Source organism: Lolium rigidum, chromosome 4, assembly GCF_022539505.1.
Source record: "Lolium rigidum isolate FL_2022 chromosome 4, APGP_CSIRO_Lrig_0.1, whole genome shotgun sequence".
In the NCBI taxonomy this organism is placed as follows: Eukaryota; Viridiplantae; Streptophyta; class Magnoliopsida; order Poales; family Poaceae; genus Lolium; species Lolium rigidum.
In genome coordinates this window covers 114521764-114542997 of record NC_061511.1, presented here as the reverse complement: position 1 = coordinate 114542997, position 21234 = coordinate 114521764, and the positions used below count along the sequence as shown (strand labels likewise).

The 21234-nt window shown below is 41.9% G+C and overlaps 1 long non-coding RNA gene across 1 annotated transcript; it reads left to right on the top strand.

Annotated features, from left to right (window-relative positions):
- The first annotated feature begins 292 nt into the window (after nucleotides 1-292).
- On the top strand, nucleotides 293-19350 carry LOC124646601. The gene is made up of 5 exons (XR_006986387.1): nucleotides 293-400; nucleotides 1517-1599; nucleotides 1698-1766; nucleotides 18636-18771; nucleotides 19276-19350. It is a non-coding gene; the product is annotated as an uncharacterized LOC124646601 (long non-coding RNA).
- The last annotated feature ends 1884 nt before the right edge of the window (nucleotides 19351-21234 follow it).

Here is a 21234-nt window from a genome sequence, read left to right as displayed (position 1 = left end):
CACCCAGTGGCCACTGTTCCCTACATCTGCTCCAACGCCGGCGACTGGACCGCGGCTCCATGACCGGAGACCAACCCCGGCGGTGCTACTTCTCCCCCACCCCGTCGCCCATCCCTGCAACACCTTGATCCCTCCTCCGGGCACCAGCTCTCCCCCATCTGGCATCCCGTGTGACCGACGCCTCCACATCAACGACCACCTCCTGCCGGTGACCCGCGACTGGGAGGTGCTCGAGCTCTTCAGAGCCGGAAGCGGAGGCGTGGATCACCCAGCTTGCCCCCGCTCGCATGTCCCTCGAGTCAGCCGTCTCCGCGCGCCTACAGCTCGCGCTCGCCGTCCTCCTCCGCTGATATCTCCTCCCGTACATGGATAGTTGTCGAGCTCAGTCGCCGCTTCCAGGGTGAGGCCCTCTCATCACGCCTGTACTGGTGCTATATTTCATGGCTCCTAACTTTTGCATCTTGCTGTAAATATTGAATTGTAATAATAATACAGTGCTAGGTTGTGCTTGATGTTCCGGTTTTGCATTGGGCCTTCCCGATAATGCTTGCTTAGCGATGCTTAATTTGTTGGCTGCACTATACTTGCTCTGTTTAGGAAATTGGGCATTCAATTTTCCGCACCGAAGATCGTTTTTTGTGTCATGTACTGTAATGGGTTCTTCTCTCTGTGGGGTGAACATGTACTGGATTTAAGCAGCAATTCCAGAACTTGGTGTGGTGTATGATTTGTGTTCATGGAGACAAATTTTCATGTGCCACAAATTATGCTTTTTAGGGAACTACAAGGTTACTGTTAGTTTTCTATAGTACATGAGTTTAGTAAGTGCCACATGGTGAATGTTCATGTGAATCCAAAGTAATAGTCTATGTATGAAGGCGAGTTATGGTAAATTTTGCTTCTACACTAACTGACAGCTTCTTTATTGATGAGTCTTAGAGTTACTGAAATATGTTTTGCTTCTACACTAAGCACTGGCTTGTATTGTCATACATAATTGTAGAGAAAATATTACATGGTCAATCACTTAGTATAGTCCAGTATTCGTGTGTAAATAGTTTTACATCTGTGCTTGAATTACATGGGGAGGGTTGTTTTGTGCCTTCACATAGTCCTATATAAAATTATCAAAGAAACAATAGATGTATTACAGTCAAGCTGAAAATAGATTAATGAATCTAATGTTCCATAGGAATTATAATCTTCAGCTAATCTATCTTTCAGCTAAGTTAAAGTCAAAAACTGATATGCAAAGATAGGGAACACTACCCATATGCCAGAATCTGCGACCGTAATGTCATTATGTTGTAACGTGAGTTGAGATGTTGCTACTGTGAGTTCCCTTAGACGGTTATCAGAGGAAGCTCTGTGCTTCCCGTGTATGCGAGATAATTTTATCTGAATAACTGTAGTTGAATCTTTTCAGTTCATATGCCTTCTCCAAAATGTAAATAGGTTGGTTAGTGTGTGCTTGTACATGAATCGTTTGCCATCTCAAAGAAATATGACATTTCAGGGAGGGAAGAGCAAGCAGCAAACCAGGTGAGGAACCAAAGAGCAGGCAGAAGAAAACATAAATCAGTGAACTACGTTTCAAGGGTAATCTTCAATATACTCTCCATACCGTAATTTGTTGCATGAATTGGATAAATTGCTACCCAGCTTTCTTATATGGTAATCTTCCATATACTCCATAGATTGTAATTTGAAGCATGAATTAGGAGATGACCATCCCAACTGGATTTGTGCATCTTCCAGCAACCTAGGTATTTGTTCCCTGAATAAAATTGATACCTTGCTTGCATATGTGGTGATACCTTGCGGATGATGGTTCTATCTTGAAGGTCCACTTTTTATGCGATCAATACGGCTTCGTACTTGTTTATGTTAGTATTTATTTGTACTTGTTCTGAAGCAACAACCTTTACCGATAATAAGTTCAATCTTATGTTGCTTTCGTCATGGTGGATCAGATATCAGAGTAAGGATTTGAAGATACTCAAATCGAGTGGTGCCAGAAATCCAAGTTTTAAGCAAAGATAAGAAATGCAGAGGTCAGTTTACTACAATTTCTCAAATTTCACCTAAAATTCTGAACATTTTTTATCATTCAGAGCATGTGATCAAACCAGAGTAGACTATAAAATCTGAGGAAACGATAAAGTGAAAGGACGCAGAAAAAATGGATTTGTTCTTCCACATACACATATCCTTTCCACCTCTTCATCCTAAAACAACAACCTTTACCTATCATGATAAACACCGTAAATATCATCAGCCAAGCAGTTAAGCAAACACGTGTTCCTTCCATAATTATTTTTGAACATAGGTGATCAAGCAATAGAATCTGATTGTGCATAACAATAGCTACAAATAAAAAAATTCTTTTTTACAAAACGCCTCAGTACAGGCTTTCATTTGCACGCATGCATTGGAGGCAATATCAAGATAAATAACATGTCAGCCCGTGGTCGTGGCGCTGCCAGCACACAAACTTTGTTTGAAAGCATATACAGCGGGCAGATGACATGACCAGTCCCACTGCGCCTGCTCAATATAGGTCCTCAAAATGCAGATGTAAGGAGCAACATCGGAACATTGACTGTATAACTTTTACGTGAGCATAATGGTTACAATGATGAGAGACAGGATGAGAAGAAGTGGCCTGCAAAGTAAATCCACATTGAGCATATTATCCATCAAGGTACGATTTGGGGAACAAGAATACCTAAGGAAGGAAAGGGAAACACAATTACCTTAAGAAAAATGTAAAGTAAAATCCACAAATGACACTATCTACTCATAAGACGATTTCACATGAATGGGTGTGGTCCTCCAACCTGTAGATGTGTGAGTATCTCAGAAAAATCAAACACCAACTGACAACAAATCTATTGTGGATTGTAACCTAGCCCTGAATTTAAATCCATGTGACATCTCATATTTATTTTTGTCCATATATTTGTTTGTTGTCTACATGGATACATTCACTACCAGCACATGTGAGACAATAAGAGTAAAGAATGATCAAAAGAGAAGCAACACTACCCATAGAATTGCAATTAATAAGTAATAAAAAGAAAGGAGCTAAATCACATGACCAGAAAGTAGGTGCATCGCTAGCTAGAAAATGCATATAGCCGGTTCTGTAAGACCTAACATAAAAAATATGTGATGTCCAAGTCTAGAAACTACAGAGAAAACGTAAAGCATAGAAGAGGCAAAGTGAAGATCACTCACTGCCAACGCATAATTTCTAGGTCTATAACATTGAGGAAAAGGCCTATATTTCATTAGCAGAAGATTAGCACCAAGAACATTAAATAATAGACGAAAAGACCGGAAAGAAAGAACAAACCTGTTCTATCCCTCCAATACATCCCTGTACACAATGTTCTTTGTGCTTTTTCCAGTGGGGTCTATGTCTATATTTGGCTTGGCCAAAATCCGAGTGGTCTGCCTTGACACACCCCTTGAAAGTGCAACATAAAGCTGGCCATGGGAGAATACAGGCTCTGGGAGGTAAATACCAACTGTCGGAATGGTTTGCCGGCTTTGTTGATGGTCATTGCAAAACTCAACCGGAGGGGGAACTGTTTCCTCTTAAACTTGAAAGGAAGTGAAATGTTCTCCGAGGGCGACAAAGGGATCCTCGGTATGAACACTCTATTTCCAGCATGTTGTCCACCGACAATCTCGCGTCGATTGCGTTATCTTGGAATGCTCTAATCATCAGTCTTGTTCCATTGCACAACCCATTGTGCGGATCGAGATTGCGGAGAAGAATGACAGGACAATTGATTTTGAGTTTCAAATCATGCGGTGGCAGGCCATTTGGAGTGAGTGAGTTTGGATAGTCCAGTGGGTAGTTATTGCGTGCATCATCCTCGACGGAGTCAAAGCTATAATATACCTTTGCCTGGCCAGGAAATCGGTCAATCATCTTTTTATTCAGATTGTCCACATGATCATTCTTCGTTGAAAGAATGGCACGTGCACTCATGTAGGGTCCAGATGTGGCGTTCTCATGAAGCGATGGGAACACATCTTCAATAAGCTTGTTCACTGGTTCGTCGGTAGGAGTGAAAGGAATAACAATGTCATCCGGAAGACGCACATAGTCACCACCGATTGTCTCTTCTGTTCCATTGCCTATTCTCAGTAGGTACTCGGAGATGCACTGATCGGTCTGTGCCCTCATATTGCGTGTGAGTCGTATCTTCCTAATCTTATCCCATAAATAAGACCTCTGTAGCGTAGCATCAGTGATTTGAGCTCTTGTACCACGTGTTACAACGGGAAGGACCTGCCTAAAATCTCCTCCAAACACCACGATGATGGCGTGTATTTCACACGTTCGTTGGGCAACCCCAAGAGGAAGGTATGATGAGCACAGCAGCAAGTTTTCCCTCAGAAAGAAACCAAGGTTTATCGAACCAGGAGGAGCCAAGAAGCACGTTGAAGGTTGATGGCGGCGGGATGTAGTGCGGCGCAACACCGGAGATTCCGGCGCCAACGTGGAACCCGCACAACACAACCAAAGTACTTTGCCCCAACGAAACAGCGAGGTTGTCAATCTCACCGGCTTGTCTGTAACAAAGGATTAACCGTATTGTATGGAAGATGATTGTTTGCAGAGAAAACAGTAAAAACAAGTATTGCGAGTAGATTGTATTTCGAGTAAAGAGAATTGGACCGGGGTCCACAGTTCACTAGAGGTGTCTCTCCCATAAGACGAACAAGCATGTTGGGTGAACAAATTACGGTTGGGCAATTGACAAATAAAGAAAGCATGACCATGCACATACATATCATGATGAGTATAGTGAGATTTAATTGGGCATTACGACAAAGTACATAGACCGCCATCCAACTGCATCTATGCCTAAAAAGTCCACCTTCGAGGTTATCATCCGAACCCCCTCCGGTATTAAGTTGCAAAGCAACGGACAATTGCATTAAGTATGGTGCGTAATGTAATCAACAACTACATCCTTAGACATAGCATCAATGTTTTATCCCTAGTGGCAACAAGCACAACACAACCTTAGAACTTTTCATCACTCGTCCCGGTGTCAATGCGGGCATGAACCCACTATCGAGCATAAGTACTCCCTCTTGGAGTTAAAAGTAAAAACTTGGCCGAGCCTCTACTAGAAACGGAGAGCATGCAAGATCATAAACAACACATAAGCATAACTTTGATAATCAACATAACAAGTATTCTCTATTCATCGGATCCCAACAAACGCAACATATAGAATTACGGATAGATGATCTTGATCATGATAGGCAGCTCACAAGATCCGACAATGATAGCACAATGGGGAGAAGACAACCATCTAGCTACTGCTATGGACCCATAGTCCGGGGGTAGACTACTCACTCATCACTCCGGAGGCGACCATGGCGGTGTAGAGTCCTCCGGGAGATGATTCCCCTCTCCGGCGGGGTGCCGGAGGCGATCTCCAGGATCCCCCGAGATGGGATCGGCGGCGACGGCGTCTCAGTAATGTTTTCCGTATCGTGGCTCTCGGTACTGGAAGTTTCGTCACGGAGGCTTTAAGTAGGCGGAAGGGCAAGTCGAGAGGCGGCACGGGGGGCCCACACCATAGGCCGGCGCGGCCAGGGGTGGGGCCGCGCCGCCCTAGGGTTTGGCCACCCCGTGGCCCCTCTTCGTCTCGTCTTCGGACTTCTGGAAGCTTCGTGAGAAAATAGGCCTCCGGGCTTTTATTTCGTCCAATTCCGAGAATATTTCTTTACTAGGATTTCTGAAACCAAAAACAGCGAGAAAACGACAAGCGGCACTTCGGCATCTTGTTAATAGGTTAGTTCCGGAAAATGCACGAATATGACATAAAGTGTGCATAAAACATGTAGATAACATCAATAATGTGGCATGGAACACAAGAAATTATCGATACGTTGGAGACGTATCGGCATCCCCAAGCTTAGTTACGCTCGTCCCGAGCGAGGTAAAACGATAACAAAGATAATTTCCGGAGTGACATGCCATCATAAACTTGATCATACTATTTGTAAAGCATATGTAGTGAATGCAGCGATCAAAACAATGTGTATGACATGAGTAAACAAGTGTATCATAAAGCAAAGACTTTTCATGAATAGCACTTCAAGACAAGCATCAATAAGTCTTGCATAAGAGTTAACTCATAAAGCAATAATTCAAAGTAAAGATATTGAAGCAACACAAAAGAAGATTAAGTTTCAGCGGTTGCTTTCAACTTGTAACATATATATCTCATGGATATTGTCAACATAGAGTAATATAATAAGTGCAATAAGCAAGTATGTAGGAATCAATGCACAGTTCACACAAGTGTTTGCTTCTTGAGGTGGATAGAAATAGGTGAACTGACTCAACATTGAAAGTAAAAGAATGGTCCTCATAGAGGAAAAGCATCGATTGCTATATTTGTGCTAGAGCTTTGATTTTGAAAACATGAAACAATTTTGTCAACGGTAGTAATAAAGCATATGCATCATGTAAATTATATCTTATAAGTTGCAAGCCTCATGCATAGTGTACTAATAGTGCTCGCACCTTGTCCTAATTAGCTTGGACTACCTGGATTATCACCGCAATACATATGCTTTAACCAAGTTTCACAAAGGGGTACCTCTATGCCGCTTGTACAAAGGTCTAAGGAGAAAGCTCGCATTTGGATTTCTCGCTTTTGATTATTCTCAACTTAGACATCCATACCGGGACAACATAGACAACGGATAATGGACTCCTCTTTTAATGCTTTAAGCATTTGACAACAATTAATTCTTTTCTCATTAGAGATTTGAGGATATTTGTCCAAAACTGAAACTTCCACCATGAATCATGGCTTTAGTTAGCGGCCCAATGTTCTTCTCTCACAATATGCATGCTCAAACCATTCAACTCGGTGTAGATCGCCCTTACTTCGGACAAGACGAACATGCATAGCAACTCACATGAAATTCAACAATGAGTTGATGGCGTTCCCCGATAAACATGGTTATCGCACAACAAGCAACTTAATAAGAGATAAAGTGCATAATTACATATTCAATACCACAATAGTTTTTAAGCTATTTGTCCCATGAGCTATATATTGCAAAGGTAAATGATGGAATTTTAAAGGTAGCACTCAAGCAATTTACTTTGGAATGGCGGGAAAATACCATGTAGTATAGGTAGGTATGGTGGACACAAATGGCATAGTGGTTGGCTCAAGTATTTTGGATGCATGAGAAGTATTCCCTCTCGATACAAGGTTTAGGCTAGCAAGGCTTATTTGAAACAAACACAAGGATGAACGGTACAGCAAAACTCACATAAAAGACATATTGAAAGCATTATAAGACTCTACACCGTCTTCCTTGTTGTTCAAACTCAATACTAGAAATTATCTAGACCTTAGAGAAACCAAATATGCAAACCAAATTTTAGCATGCTCTATGTATTTCTTCATTAATGGGTGCAAAGCATATGATGCAAGAGCTTAAACATGAGCACAACAATTGCCAAGTATCACATTACCCAAGACATTTATAGCAATTACTACATGTATCATTTTCCAATTCCAACCATATAACAATTTAACGAAGGAGAAACTTCGCCATGAATACTATGAGTAGAAACCAAGGACATATTTGTCCATATGCTACAGCGGAGCGTGTATCTCTCCCATAAAGTGAATGCTAGGATCCATTTTATTCAAACAAAACAAAAACAAAAACAAACCGACGCTCCAAGAAAAAGCACATAAGATGTGGCCGAATAAAAATGTAGTTTCGGGGGAGGAACCTCGATAATTTGTTGATGAAGAAGGGGATGCCTTGGGCATCCCCAAGCTTAGACGCTTGAGTCTTCTTGATATATGCAGGGGTGAACCACGGGTGCATCCCCAAGCTTAGAGCTTTCACTCTCCTTGATCATGTTGCATCATACTCCTCTCTTGATCCTTGAAAACTTCCTCCACACCAAACTCGAAACAACTCATTAGAGGGTTAGTGCACAATATAAATTGACATATTCAGAGGTGACACAATCATTCTTAACACTTCTGGACATTGCATAATGCTACTGGACATTAGTGGATCAAAGAAATTCATCCAACATAGCGAAAGAGGCAATGCGAAATAAAAGGCAGAATCTGTCAAAACAGAACAGTTCGTATTGACGAATTTTAAAATGGCACCAGACTTGCTCAAATGAAAATGCTCAAATTGAATGAAAGTTGTGTACATATCTGAGGATCATGCACGTAAATTGGCATAATTTTCTGAGCTTCCTGCAGGGCAGTGGGCTCAGATTCGTGACAGCAAAGAAATCTGGAACTGCGCAGTAATCCAAATCTAGTACTTACTTTTCTATCAACGGCTTAACTTGGCACAACAAAACTCAAAACTAAGATAAGGAGAGGTTGCTACAGTAGTAAACAACTTCCAAGACACAAAATAAAAACAAAGTGCTGTAGGTAAAAACATGGGTTGTCTCCCATAAGCGCTTTTCTTTAACGCCTTTCAGCTAGGCGCAGAAAGTGTGTATCAAGTAACATCGAGAGATGAAGCATCAACATCATAATTTGTTCTAATGATAGAATCATAAGGTAACTTCATTCTCTTTCTAGGGAAGTGTTCCATACCTTTCTTGAGAGGAAATTGATATTTTATATTACCTTCCCTCATATCAATAATAGCACCAACGAGTTCGAAGAAAAGGTCTTCCCAATATAATTGGACAAGATGCATTGCATTCAATATCCAAGACAACAAAATCAACGGGAACAAGATTATTGTTAACGGTAATGCGAACATTATCAACTTTACCCAAAGGTTTCTTTGTAGAATGATCAGCAAGATTAACATCCAAATAACAATTTTTCAGCGGTGGCAAGTCAAGCATATTATAAATTTTCTTCGGCATAACAGAAATACTTGCACCAAGATCACATAAAGCATTACAATCAAAATCTTTAACCTTCATCTTAATGATGGGCTCCCAACCATCTTCTAGCTTTTTAGGAATAGAGGCTTCGCGCTCTAGTTTCTCTTCTCTAGCTTTTATGAGAGCATTTGTAATATGATGCGTGAAAGCCAAATTTATAGCACTAGCATTAGGACTTTTAGCCAGTTTTTGCAAGAACTTTATAACTTCAGAGATGTGGCAATCATCAAAATTCAAACCATTATAATCTAAAGCAATGGGATCATCATCCCCAATGTTGGAAAAAATTTCAGCAGCTTTATCACGAGCGGTTTCAGCAGTTTTAGCAGTTTCGAGCAGTTTTCGCGCTTTGCATTAGAAGTGGAAACATTGCTAACACCAATTCTTTTATTAGTATGAGTAGGAGGTGCAGCAACATGTGTAGCATTAGCATTACTAGTGGTGGTAATAGTCCAAACTTTAGCTATATTCTTCTCTTTAGCTAGTTTTTCATTTTCTTCTCTATCCCACCTAGCACGCGAGTTCAGCCATTAATCTTATATTCTCATTAATTCTAACTTGGATGGCATTTGCTGTAGTAACAATTTTATTTTCAATATCCCTATTAGGCATAACTTTCGATTTCAAAAGATCAACATCAGAAGCAAGACTATCAACTCTAGAAACAAGAATATCAATTTTATTGAGCTTTTCCTCAACAGATTTGTTAAAGGCAGTTTGTGTACTAATAAATTCTTTAAGCATGGCCTCAAGTCCAGGGGGTGTATTCCTATTATTGTTGTAAGAATTCCCATAAGAATTAGCATAACCGTTACCATTATTATAAGGATATGGCCTATAGTTATTACTAGAATTGTTCCGATAAGCATTGTTGTTGAAATTATTATTTTTAATGAAGTTTACATCAACATGTTCTTCTTGTGCAACCAATGAAGCTAATGGAACATTATTAGGATCAACATTAGTCCTATCATTCGCAAGCATAGACATAATAGCATCAACCTTATCATTCAAGGAAGAGGATTCCTCAATAGAATTTACCTTCTTACCTTGTGGAGCTCTTTCCGTGTGCCATTCAGAGTAGTTGATCATCATATTATCAAGAAGCTTTGTTGCTTCACCAAGAGTGATGGACATAAAGGTACCTCCAGCAGCTGAATCCAATAAATTCCGCGAAGAAAAATTTAGTCCTGCATAGAAGGTTTGGATGATCATCCAAGTAGTCGAGTCCATGGGTTGGGCAATTTTTAACCGAGAGATTTCATTATTTCCCAAGCTTGAGCAACATGTTCAGTATCTAATTGTTTAAAATTCATTATGCTACTCCTCAAAGATATAATTTTAGCAGGGGGATAATATCTACCAATAAAAGCATCCTTGCATTTAGTCCATGAATCAATACTATTCTTAGGCAGAGATAGCAACCAATCTTTAGCTCTTCCTCTTAATGAGAAAGGGAACAATTTTAGTTTAATAATATCACCATCTACATCTTTATATTTTTGCATTTCACATAGTTCAACAAAATTATTAAGATGGGCAGCAGCATCATCGGAACTAACACCGGAAAATTGATTGTTCATGACAAGATTCGATAAAGCGAGGTTTAATTTCAAAGAATTCTGCTGTAGTAGCAGGTGGAGCAATAGGTGTGCATAAGAAATCATTATTATTTGTGGTTGTGAAGTCACACAACTTAGTATTTTCAGGGTTGGCCATTTTAGCAATAGTAAACTAGATAAAGTAAATGCAAGTAAACTAATTTTTTTGTGTTTTCGATATAGCAAACAAGACAGTAAATAAAGTAAAGCTAGCAACTAATTTTTTTGTGTTTTGATATAATGCAGCAAACAAAGTAGTAAATAAAATAAAGCAAGACAAAAACAAAGTAAAGAGATTGAGAAGTGGAGACTCCCCTTGCAGCGTGTCTTGATCTCCCCGACAACGGCGCCGGAAAATATGCTTGATGGCGTGTATTTCACACGTTCGTTGGGCAACCCCAAGAGGAAGGTATGATGAGCACAGCAGCAAGTTTTCCCTCGGAAAGAAACCAAGGTTTATCGAACCGGGAGGAGCCAAGAAGCACGTTGAAGGTTGATGGCGGCGGGATGTAGTGCGGCGCAACACCAGAGATTCCGGCGCCAACGTGGAACCTGCACAACACAACCAAAGTACTTTGCCCCAACGAAACAGCGAGGTTGTCAATCTCACCGGCTTGCTGTAACAAAGGATTAACCGTATTGTGTGGAAGATGATTGTTTGCAGAGAAAACAGTAAAAACAAGTATTGCGAGAGATTGTATTTCGAGTAAAGAGAATTGGACCGGGGTCCACGGTTCACTAGAGGTGTCTCTCCCATAAGACGAACGAGCATGTTGGGTGAACAAATTACGGTTGGGCAATTGACAAATAAAGAAAGCATGACCATGCACATACATATCATGATGAGTATAGTGAGATTTAATTGGGCATTACGACAAAGTACATAGACCGCCATCCAACTGCATCTATGCCTAAAAAGTCCACCTTCGAGTTATCATCCGAACCCCTCCGGTATTAAGTTGCAAAGCAACGAGACAATTGCATTAAGTATGGTGCGTAATGTAATCAACAACTACATCCTTAGACATAGCATCAATGTTTTATCCCTAGTGGCAACAACACAACACAACCTTAGAACTTTCTCATCATCGTCCCGGGTGTCAATGCGGGCATGAACCCACTATCGAGCATAAGTACTCCCTCTTGGAGTTAAAAGTAAAAACTTGGCCGAGCCTCTACTAGAAACGGAGAGCATGCAAGATCATAAACAACACATAAGCATAACTTTGATAATCAACATAACAAGTATTCTCTATTCATCGGATCCCAACAAACGCAACATATAGAATTACGGATAGATGATCTTGATCATGATAGGCAGCTCACAAGATCCGACAATGATAGCACAATGGGGAGAAGACAACCATCTAGCTACTGCTATGGACCCATAGTCCGGGGGTAGACTACTCACTCATCACTCCGGAGGCGACCATGGCGGTGTAGAGTCCTCCGGGAGATGATTCCCCTCTCCGGCAGGGTGCCGGAGGCGATCTCCGGGATCCCCCGAGATGGGATCGGCGGCGACGGCGTCTCGGTAATGTTTTCCGTATCGTGGCTCTCGGTGCTGGGAAGTTTCGTCACGGAGGCTTTAAGTAGGCGGAAGGGCAAGTCGAGAGGCGGCACGGGAGGGCCCACACCATAGGCCGGCGCGGCCAGGGGTGGGGCCGCGCCGCCCTAGGGTTTGGCCACCCCGTGGCCCCTCTTCGTCTCGTCTTCGGACTTCTGGAAGCTTCGTGAGAAAATAGGCCTCTGGGCTTTTATTTCGTCCAATTCCGAGAATATTTCTTTACTAGGATTTCGAAACCAAAAACAGCGAGAAAACAAGCAATCGGCACTTCGGCATCTTGTTAATAGGTTAGTTCCAGAAAATGCACGAATATGACATAAAGTGTGCATAAAACATGTAGATAACATCAATAATGTGGCATGGAACACAAGAAATTATCGATACGTTGGAGACGTATCACACGACTTTCCCCCCAAAAGGTAAAGCAGATCCCATGATGATGTCTTGTAAGGACCTATCAAGCGTCTCAACAGTTTGGCGCTTCGTCATGGCAACTTCGTCCTAGATTATTAAAGATGCCCTACTGAGTAGCTTTGCGGTACCACTCTGCTTGGTGAAATTGCATGTGCTGCTGTCTGTGAGCCTAATCGGAATTTTAAACCTGGAATGGGCGATGCGCCCACCAGGCATGATCGATGCCGCTATGCCAGATGTAGCTGTAGCAATAGCTATTTGACCTAGGGAACGGACCTTTGCAAGGAGTGATTTGTATAGATATGTCTTCCCTGTGCCACCCGGACCATCAACAAAGAAAATCTGGCTCCTTCTGTTGAGAACATGAGAGAGGATTTCATCAAAACCAGCACGTTGCTCTTTGTTAAGAGATGTAAACATGTTTATGTCTTCTTTGTCAAAAGTAACTGACAACTCCTCTTGTACCTCTCTGGAATCTCCATTGGAACACTCATCATCCACCAGATCCAAATCCGGGAGTCCATAACTATTAATATCTTTTCCCATGGAATGCACCAGATCCCTAATGTCTCTAAGGACCATCTGCTCTAGTGCGGCCTGGTTGGGCTGGTTGCGACGGTAGTCCTCAGACATTGACTCAAGGTGCTTCTCCCACAGTGATCGGATTTGGGTGACCTCGCAGAAAACCAGAATAGTTGCAAAAAGCCTTCTTAGAGCATACGGCATTTGGAAAGTAGCTGCCTCAGTCAAGCAATCATCAAGTGACTTGTCGGTCTCTATAAGACCTCTTCGCTCACATGATTCTCTAAAATTTGAGCACGTCCTGCCATTTACACTTTTCAAATCCTCAAATGATGTTGCACCTCTGACATGATTCATGAGCACTCTAAGGAAGTACCTCTCACCTTCAGCAGGATGTGCATAGACAATTCTTCCAATCTGTCCCCGCTCCCTTAATTTTCTTCTCTGCCACTTCTTCTTACCCTTGATCCACCGGTAGAATTCTGGGAACTCTTTGTACAAGAAGTTCCTCGCATAAGGATCCACCAGGTTCATCTTGAAAAATTCAGTGAGCATGGTACTGGAAGAAGATGGCCGATTGATGACGTCATCTAGATTATCGCCCTCTTTGAATGTGATAGGCTGCATATCTTCCAAATGCAGTTGAAGTTGGAGAACAGAGGGAGAGACACTAAATATTGGGAAACCGCAAATCCTGGTGATAGACTCGTGTGGCCCCACGAACCTAGCATCCCTGTATTGTTTAATTTCATTGATTACTTCACCATCATTCTGTACCGTTGGATCGATCGAGAATGAGGCACGATCATGTCCTTTATAGATGTACTTGAATAAATATTTCACTGCCTTGATGCTAGAGCAAGCTTCAACATTGATGTGACAATTATACCGCATAAGTAAACCAGTGTTGTATGGCACAACCCATCTATTATCCAACTCTGCTCCTCTGACCTTCACTTGATGACCATCATGCCTCCTCCTATAGATAGGATATGAGTCCTTTCCTTGCTGTGTAGCATCACAAAATTGCCGAGGATAGCGAAATCGACATTCACCATCTATCATGCAAGGACAATTTTTCCTAAGAGCACCACATGGTCCATGGAGCATGTGTTTGACCACCAGAGCGTGCAATATAGGGTACTTGTCCTTGTTAGGAAGTTCTGCTGATATCACCTTGTCGTATCCGTCTGGGTTTGTCAGCTTGCTATCTGAGCTCATGATCAGAAGCATATGCTCATGAGGCAGCCCCCTCTTTTGAAACTCGGTAACATGGACATATGCAGCAACCTCACCAAAGTACTTCTTTTTTATCAAGAGATCCTTCATACTTCGCAATTTGGCCCTGTATACTCTCGCCACAAGGTCTGGACGGTTTTGTGGTGTCTGCCCGGGTTCAAGTCTGGATGTAATCTCCTCCCAGTGCGGGTTGCAAGTCATTGTGATAAAGTAATCAGGCTTCCCAAACCGTTGGACTATTGCCATTGCATCAAGGAATCTTCGCTGCATGTCTCGATCACCTCCTGGAAAAGTCCTCGGGAGCACGATTCTCTTACCAACATGAGAAGCACGTGTCTCGCCAGCATCCATGACGTCAACAACACCCTTAAGAAATAAATCATTCAAAACATCATTGTGAAGTAAATTTAAATGCGTAGGGGTGATGCATGTGTAATATAACATGAAAACGGTAACATTATAACCTGGTATAGATCAGCACGAATGAGCTTTTGATTCTTAGGCTTGGAGAAGAAATCAAGCCTCATAGTCTCCATCTTGATGTACATGTCAACTGCCCATTGCTGGAACCCGCGTGCACCAAATAATATAATGTTAAAAAGTCCTTTCCTGACTTGTAGCTTGAAGCAGTAGTACTCCCTTGCGCTGACAAATTTTCTGGACCCTCCGGTTTCATCATCATCCTGCTCCTCTTCATCATCTAGAACATGGATTAAAAATGATTAATCGGTGATCTCCACTAACAAAGATTAGAATGTGAAACACGTTGAAAGCATGATCATAATTACCTGGTACCTCATCCGTGTTTCGTTCCAGATGTACATTTGAGGTCCGGTCTAGACCATGCATGTCTTCACGCTCGGTGTCATCCTCGTTGTCCTCTTGAGCGACTTTAGAAGGTGTTTCATATGGTATCCAGCGGTTCCATCCCGTTTCCCCTCTCGGGAAAAATAATGGATACGCCAAAGGATCGTAGCAACCATAGTATGCTCTAATAAATATGGGACGGTCCCCTTTGCCATACAGGACAACTTTCCTATCAAAAGTGTTTTGTGGGTCACTCCCTTCAACCCACATCGCGGCCACTTGAGAAGCTGTGGGTGCATTGTACCTTCGCTGGTCCAGTCTTATATCTGTGTTAAGGGATATCCTATATTCTTCTACGTTTGGAATAGATCAAATGCTCTTAAAGGTCTGCACATATGGGTTGTCCTCTAGTATCTCCAGAATCTTCCGTATGATATTGATATCAAGGTCTGGGGACCGCTTCACTCTATGTTCCAAGGTTATTCATCTGTATCATAGAAGTAGAGCTGGAGATTCCCAGGTCCTTGACCACCAGGCACCAGATCATCCATCTTGTAATACATTGCCCCTTGTGCTACAAATGTATACACACCGGTTCTTGCCGCATTGCTAACCGTCTTATCAAGGGTGACTCCAAGTCTTGTGAAGGAGAAGTGGGTGTTGAAATACCGTATGTGCTTTCTAAAATATTTTGCATCAGCATCAACCTGACTTGTAAACAACCGATGCAACTCTTGAGGAACTTCAGGGGTAGCTATCTTGACCTTTCCTTTTCTGCAGCAGAACGCGGGACCCTCATAATGGAACTTCATTGCGCCACAATAGATGCAGTCATTTACTGGCTTCAAAACATGATGCTTGGTTGGTAGATTATGGTACACGAAGTCATAAGGATCATCATTCTGTTTACTTTGAGGAACATCAGTTGTCACTCTATAAGAATCGAACACATCTTCTGCACAAATGTACTGAGGTGTAAAATATATATCCCACAATTTCATATTAGAATTGAACAGTGAAGTTACCTAGACCACTAAAAATCCTGCACTCCTCGTCATCGTCATGCATTGTTTCTTCCTCCTCTTGCATGGAATACATGTTATCTATGATCAAAATATGATGAATCGGTAAAATGTACATGATACTGGTAAGAACTTTGTATATGAAGGCCCTATGAAGAGATGGACAATTGTTATGCTATTTTACCTTCCCACGTAGCGTCTTGTTCAACTGGTTCAAAAATGCATGAAGGATCGGATTCATCATCACTGTTTCTTTCACCTGAATATGCCATGAATATCATAATAATTGTTAAATAAAAGATCACAAATGCACTAACTTAACAGTTTGAAAACTAAATATCAGGAACCAACAATACTTGTTGGGTTCAGTTGGAATGGTTCTGTTTGCATGACATGTGTGCAAGGTGAGGTGACCAAGGTTGTATTCTGTTTCCAGAACCTTTTCTTATACTCACGGTTATCATGCAACAATGTGTCCTTTTGTCCATCTGTCATTGCTGAGTACCGTTCCCTTTGACGTTGTCGTTTCTTCTAAGAAGAATCACGTTGTCGTTTCTTCTCAGAATATGTAGGTCTTTCAATAAAGCTCTTTTGTGCATGCCCCCTGCAGATGTGGAGCCGTTTTGCATTTCTTCGAGGGATCTCACATGAGGAATGCTACTCAGATTACTGTGTAGCCAATCACTATCATCTTCTCCAACCAAAACTGACTCGCTGCATTGCGTGGTAAGATCATTGGTCATGCTGGAATGTACAGATCCAATCTCCCGATTTCCTAAAGTAGAATATGTGAAACACATACATCGTCTTGTCAGTTGATGATCTTTATGAAGTAGTGTTGATGATGGTTCTGGTTCTTACCAGGTGTATCATGTTTGGGAATGAATGTGCACATACCCTCTCGCCTTGAATATGCAGATATCTCTGCACGCGGGCATGAATCAGTTAAGCCATATACCATTATCCCAAATTCTACTTCAATGAGCTTTATGTACCATTCTAATGTGACATGGTTATCCCAAATATTTATATTTGTAAAGTAAATTCCCTAATGTCGCATATTAGTCTACCTGCTGTATGGTTGAGCGAACCATCTGCATAGGATTGCCATGAATCTAGTTGATGAAGTTGAGATGCATTTGTCTGCTGCACAAATGGAGCCATGCCTGAAATATGCTAGCAGATGATAAATCAGTATGACATATATACTTGCATCCAAAATCACGCCATGTATATGATAGCAGATGTTAAGAACGCATTACCTGTTGCAGGTGTCTGGGTGACTCCCGATTGTCCAGCAGATGGTGTATGCCATATTGCGGTATCGTTATTGAGATTATCCAGTATAGTTGCTTGTTTTTTAAGTTCACGTGCTTCACGCCGGCGCCTTGAAATCTCATCTTTATGTCTAGCATAATATTCTCTATCCCTTTGCCTTTTGACCTCTTTAGGATCTGCATGTACGAAAAAATAAACTTTATATAACAGCAAGCGATTTAAACAAAGTTACTGTTGTTAGTCACCTAGGTTTTGCCCGTTGGTTATGTCCTGAAATGGAGTACAGTTCGATGATGACATGTTTTGTTATGCTTCCTTTGCCTGCAAAAGTAAATAGTAATAATTAAAAGATTGCAGCCTATGTGAAAATTTGAGCTTTGTAAAACACAGTAAATATAACAACTTGAAAAACCTAAAAAGAAATCTGAAGTAAGCATAATAGCTTCTCAGGTTTATCAGCTACCACTGCACAAAGCAGTCAAACATCCATCCTGGTTGCAAATGTGATGTCACTTGCCGTACTAACTTCTTCCCAGCTGTTTATATTTTTGAGATGCATGTGCCACGCACGATTAATCATCTTCTATTTGAGCTTTCATACTCATTTTTATTCCACTCTCTATCATAGAATGTTGGCAAATATTTTGAAGACTTGGAATGCTGGAATTCTTGGTCCAGTGACAATTTATGGCCTGAATGAGGGAAGAAGAGATCTCACGTGGCAGGTAATGAACTTATGAGGTAACATATGTCATTGTCGTGTCATGTCGAGTTTTAACCTTGTGCGTATCGGTCAAACTAATGAGTTATATCCTTTTGTTGCACATTTATTATTGATGGGAAATCCTTGTGTTATCAATGAACTTCCATGGCTAATATTATTTTCTTTCATAAGAGAGGAATGAATCATCAATTTCCTTTTGAAGTTAATTTTTGGGTGCGTTATCAATCGCCTTCCATGGTTAATTATTTCTTTTAGTAGAGAAGAATAGATCCCTGGGTTTCCAATTTTGTGGTAATCAACGATTTTCCTAGCTGACATAATAGTTTATATGCACACGTGATCTGAAGAATAGATGCGCCTTATCATACTGAATTTGCAGGTGGAACAGGAACACGCATGATGCGTAATTATTACTTTTTCAAGATGTGTATGAAACTGTGACAGTGAAACATATAGTTGAGTTCTTTTGTGTCATTGCATTGTCCTTAAATTGTTTTATGGCTAATGCTCATGGTAGTAATGCTGATGGGCCATACACCATGCCAATCTCTATCAGGCATGCCATGCAACTCCAAGTTAAGGCAGAGATGTTGATTTTGTGCGAGGACATGACCAGTGACCACCGGCCTAAAATATTCAAGAAGATCGAGGAGGTGAGGGGTGGCAATCAAATTCATAAGATTATGTTATTTTGTTTTAGATTCTTGAGATGGACTCATACATATACCATGGCCATTCCTCTTCCTCATGTACACATACATATACTTGCTGGTTTCTGCTCCCCCTCTTCCTCGCCTACACTACTTGTAGATTGTAGACAATGGATATGATGCAATCCAACCTTTCCTAGTAATAGCTCTATGATAACGATTTATTTCCTTTTAGCATGCAAAGATGTAAGAAAGAGAATGCTTGTATTTGTTTTATTACTTGATCGTCTCATGAACCGTGTGCACCAAGTAAAACTATAGCTTGGGGCTTTAGGTGTAAGCAGGGCAGCTGCTTGTGTGTCTTTGTTGTACATAAGCCTAAAGTTTATGTTAGCTCTATTTCATTTTGAATCATAGACACAGATTTAGTCTTTGTTTGACATAACACATAGTTGACTCTTGAATTAACTGTATTTCTTTGTAACTCTTTTCTATAATTCTGGTTAGATTCCGAATGTGAAGGAAAGGTGGTTCAATTGGACAACACTGAGGGGAATTAGCTTCATCTATCATTCATTCAGCAAGATAATTTGTTACCTACAAATTGTCAGTATGATTAAATGGTACACTGCTTTTCTAATACTCACAAGATTTAATTCTATTTGATGTAAGTTGTACATTGCTATTTCATTCCGGTACCTTGAAATTTGATGTGAGGCCGCTTGTGCAGGGATGTGAGCCAGCCTCCTTGGAGGAGCAGCTGCCGGCGGCAGGTGCTGGGCGGCGTCCTCGATGGTGTCGGCGGTGACGTCTCGTTGATGATGATCTGCGATGGTGTCCTTCGTGAAGGACTTGGTGGCGACGGTTGGCGGCAACTACGGTCTAGCTATTGATCACACTACAAGAAATGTGTTGACTTGTGACCTTCTCTTAGTGACCCTGAGTAAAATCGTCATGATTCTATGACAATTCCGGAGCGAATGGTCGTTAGCTGTTTGAGGGGGACAAAACCATAGAAAATTACGACGATTTGGGTCAAAAACGTCGTAATTTTCTAGGATGAAATCGTCATAATCGGGGTCACGTGGTCTACGACGTTATTTCTAGGCAATTACGACCAATTTAGATCGTCGTGACCGCCAATTCGGATCCTTTAAAATTATTGGATGGCCAACTCAGCCATTTCCTCTAAGTGGCATGTCACTTTCGGTGACATGGTAATTGAAATTCCAAGGTAAGATCCTCTATTATGAATTACGTACTATCTTCGTCTGAAAATTAATATCTCACTTTTATTTAGATGTATATATATATATATATATATAGACGAATTTTAGTTAGAAATACATTCGTATGTAGATAAAGTTGAGAAATCTATTTTTAAACAAAGTGAATATTTGTTTAGAGAACTTTTGAGTCCATTTTCCTTTCCATGAACCTATTTCCCCCCACTCCAACCAAAATTTTCGCTTCGAGCGCCAACATCTCCCGCCTCCACCACTTCTATACCTAATAATAAAGGAGCTAAGGTTTCTGCTAAAATTTTCGTCCAACTTTTTTTTGGACCGTTTTGCCCTCCCACCGAAATACATAATACAGCCAAATACCATAATACCTGTTCGTGTGTCGTTCATCCTCCCAAATCCCCAATCTAGGTCATGCCCGAGCTCTCTATTGAGAGCCTCCCATCGATGCAAACTCGTCGATCCGTGGCCGCCGGCGACCTCCTCCTCTTGTGGCCGGTGGAACGGAACCGCGGCGCAATAGGCAAGGGCCGAGCGTGGAGGAGATCCGGGCTTGGCCCTTGAGGTCGTGGGCGGCTGCGGGAGCGGCCGACTTCGGTCCGAGACAGACGAGGATGAGGAGCACGGGTACGCGGTGGAGGAGTTCGAGGAGGATGCTGCTGGCGGCGGCGGGCGGGGAGGAACTAGGAAGTAGAGGCTAACGTCGGACGGTCGTGGAGCAGCGGAGTGGTTGTCGAGGATTCAGAGATCCGGGGGACCTTTGGATGGAGGCGAGCTCCGGAGGGACAAGCGAGTGGGAGAGAAGGGAGATCCTCGACTCGACGCCACCATACGCGTGGAGCCGGGCCGCGAGCTACCCCTCGCCTTTGTCGCTGCCAAGTGCCCACAAGGAGAGTGGAGTCCGGGCGCGTGATGGTGGCAAAAGTGTCCACTTTGAGGTATCCGCCGGAGAGTCCGGCAATCGTTAAGCGGGGACCTCCGTACCCAATCGGTTACATAGATCTTGTGCATTCGTCACTTGCGAATTCTGCCTCGCAAGCTCATACCTGGAAGTCGGAGAAGGGGAGCCGCGGAAAATGTTACTACCGTCCGACTGAAATCTCTGTGGTCTTTTATTGGCGGTAGCTATCCATTTGAGCCCCGAAGATGCGGTTCATCACCAAAGTATGGTATGCAAGCTTTCCTTCTCCCTGTGGGTTGTTGTTTGTATTTCCCATATACC